We start from the raw sequence: 3,356 nt of genomic DNA, 5'->3' as shown, positions 1-3,356 counted from the left end.
CGTGTGTGTGCAGAGGGCTGGCAGTGATTCCCCAGGAAGCAAGGTGTAGTGGTTAGAGTGTTGGACTAAGACCTGGGAGAGGCCAGGGTTCAAATCCCCACTAGGTCGGGAAACTCACTGGGTGACCTTGGGCAGTCCCTGCATCTCTCAGCCTAACCTCCCTCACAGGGTTGTCGTGGGGACTGAAAGAGGAAGGGGGAGAACCATGCATGTGACCTTGAGCTCCTTGGAGGAAAAGGCGTGGTAGAAACACGATAAATAAATGACGGGTAGTTTTTATTATTTCAGAATGCAAAGGTTCAACTTGCACAATGCATGGAGCTTTAAGAAGGGATCTTCAGCCAACTGAAATGCTAAGGTCACTTTTAATTAAAAGCATAAGCATAAACCGTGGAACTCCTAACATGAGTTGGAAACCCCATCAAAGTGTAGCAGGAACCCCCCCACCCCAATCATTCTGCTTGTACAAACTTCACACACACACACACACTCACACACGCCACATTTCTGTTATAAATTCATAGAAAATCAACCATACATCGGATTTGCACTGTTCCATTTTTATTTTACTCCATATGACAATAACTAACAAAGGGGGGTGACTTATTCCTGGTCAGCCATAATCCCTCCACCATCTCAGCACATCCCAGCACATCTGCAGGAGCCCTGCCCAGATGATCCCAGACAGAAGGCAATCAAGGCCACAAAGAACTTGCATATGGGAGTGGATTCAACACGGACTGAAACAAAGGACAATGATCAGATCTTCCCTCAGGGGGCAGGAAACTGCAAACTCCCCTTTGTCTCCTGGAAGTGACTCATGGGGAGGGGGGAAAGGAGGAACCAGCCAGGTGACAAGACACTCAGGTTACCACCAACTCCTCCCTCAACCCCTCCTTTCTGTAATGTATGCATGATGTTTCTGGGGGTGGGCTTGACCTAGAGGAGGGGAATTTCAAAAGTTTTTATAAGACCTTGCACACTATTTTTCTGGGTCTTTCCTCTCTCCTGCAAGTGAGGGGAACACCCTGATGCATCAGTTCAATAAAGGCCAAGCCTACAGGCTGCTGTTTTGCTCCAAGTTATCCTGGTTGGTGTCTTTGTTTTGTCCAAGGGAGCCCTCGGATTTTTCCTGTAACAGTTGGCGACCATTCTCAGGGACACTTGGTTCTCCTGCAGAGGTGAGGAGGGAGATAGAGGGGATCAGGCGCCACTGGGCAACCGTAGCCCAGGGATCCTTCTTCCTCTCCCTGCCTCCTCTTTGCGGGCGGTAATCAATCGTCACCAAAAGCTCAACCAGGGGAGCAAAGGCGAGGTCAAGCCGGCTAAAAGAAAAGGATCCCGGGATCCACGGGGGACATCTTCGAACGTGAGTATGGTTCTGAAGAAAATACATTGGGAGGGGGGTGGAAAGTAACGTCTCCACAACAGCCGGACTTTTCTCCTTTATTTCCAACGTTACACCTACAAATCCTGAATCTCCTTTTCTCTCTCTCTCCGTTTTCCTCTCGGAGTGTGGCCAGGAAAACGTGGTGTTTATTGTTTTTCTGACGTCCTTTTTCGGAGTCGGCCAGAGGCGTCCCCTACAAATCTCTCCTTTTTCTCCCCCGTTTTCCTCTCGGAGTGTGGCCAGGAGAACGTGGTGCTTATTGTTTTTCTGACGTCCTTTTTCGGAGTCGGCCAGAGGCGTCCCCTACAAATCTCTCTCTCTCCTTTTTCTCCCCCGTTTTCCTCTCGGAGTGTGGCCAGGAGAACGTGGTGCTTATTGTTTCTCTGACGTCCTTTTTCGGAGTCGTCCAGGGGCGTCCCTACAAACCTCTCTCTGCTTTCCCTGTTTATGCAAATGAAGCTGCCCCTCCTGCCCAGCGACCTTCGTTAGGGATGACCCGGGTACGTGAGAACGCAAGGTCATTTGTTTCCTTTCAAAACTTTGTTTTCTCGGGTCCTGATCTGGCACTGCACTGCGCAGGTGTTCAGTAAGGAATCCGAACTTAGTCCAAAGGCTAGGCAGGAGGCTGTTGTGGAAGGTAGAGGGGAGGTTCACAATTGGGGCCCCACACTAGGGTTAGTCTTGAAACAGTACTGTGGTTTAGGTTTCCGGGCAGCGACCCGTGGTTTAGGTTTCCGGGCAGAGACCCGTGGTTTAGGTTTCCGGGCAGAGACCCGTGGTTTAGGTTTCCGGGCAGAGACCCGTGGTTTAGGTTTCCGGGCAGCGACCCGTGGTTTAGGTTTCCGGGCAGAGACCCGTGGTTTAGGTTTCCGGGCAGAGACCCGTGGTTTAGGTTTCCGGGCAGAGACCCGTGGTTTAGGTTTCCGGGCAGAGACCCGTGGTTTAGGTTTCCGGGTGGAGAGACCCGTGGTTTAGGTTTCCGGGCAGAGACCCGTGGTTTAGGTTTCCGGGTGGAGAGACCCGTGGTTTAGGTTTCCGTTCAGGCTTGAGGTTTTTAGCAAATAGCTCGTGGTTAAGAAACAAGTAGGGATTGCGCTAAGTCAAGGATATTCCAAATACTGAAAGAATCTTTCTTCTACCCCTTTCTTTCCCATTGTCTTTCCTCCCTTGTGTGTGTGTTTCCACTCTTTCTGTCTTTAGCGTACTTCGTTAACGGGGAAAAAAAGCCCAATAATAACATATGAGAGAATGGGAGCTCACTAAAACACCCTAGCTGGACTCCTCCTGGCAACAAAGCTTCCATGAAGCCTTTTGCCCCAGAGAGGATTCTAATATGCCCCTCCAGCTTGTCATCTCCAATTGGAAAAAAAAATAATAATAAAATAAAGGGGCAAAATGGTCTTTCAAGTACAAAGTATGAGACCGTTGTAACTTTTAGTGGGTGGCTTAGGCTCACCACCTGGAACCCAGGGCACAGCAGCCACCTCAGGGATCCTTCAACAAAATCAGGGTGTGAACCCATAGGGAGAGCTGAAAACATCAAATTTGTGTTGTTAAACTATGACCTAAAGCTAGAACATAAAACGAAAACTTAATGGTGCTCAGAAGGCAGTAGATCTAATAACAGCCCAGCTTGAGAGCCCACGCAGTAGAGATCTTAGTTATTAAAATAATAATAATAAATGAATAAGAGATGTACTTAAGGATTTAGAAATATTCCAAGGGTTTGTATTTACATATGAAGTGTGCAAATGTTTGTTATTTGAGAAAAGCTCTAAAAAAAAAAAAAAAGAGAGAGAGAAAAGAGTTTTCCTCCCAAGTGGTAAAATCCTGTATACATGCTACCTGTGTTCTGAAAGGAGGATTACCTCCCCTCCTTCCACTAGTTTAAAAGAGGAGGGTGATTTTAAGTCTAGTGGTAAATGATGTTTTGTTGTAACTTTTGAGTTTGTGAGTCTACATCCGT

The 3,356-nt window shown here is 47.9% G+C and overlaps 1 long non-coding RNA gene across 1 annotated transcript; it reads left to right on the top strand.

Moving 5' to 3' along the window:
- Positions 1 to 433: 433 nt before the first annotated feature.
- On the top strand, positions 434 to 2,765 carry LOC144324991 (uncharacterized). Its single transcript, XR_013390292.1, has 2 exons — positions 434 to 2,228; positions 2,422 to 2,765. It is a non-coding gene; the product is annotated as an uncharacterized LOC144324991 (long non-coding RNA).
- The last annotated feature ends 591 nt before the right edge of the window (positions 2,766 to 3,356 follow it).

This window comes from Podarcis muralis, chromosome 12, assembly GCF_964188315.1.
Source record: "Podarcis muralis chromosome 12, rPodMur119.hap1.1, whole genome shotgun sequence".
Classification (NCBI taxonomy): Eukaryota; Metazoa; Chordata; class Lepidosauria; order Squamata; family Lacertidae; genus Podarcis; species Podarcis muralis.
This window is presented reverse-complemented; position numbering and strand designations above follow the sequence as displayed.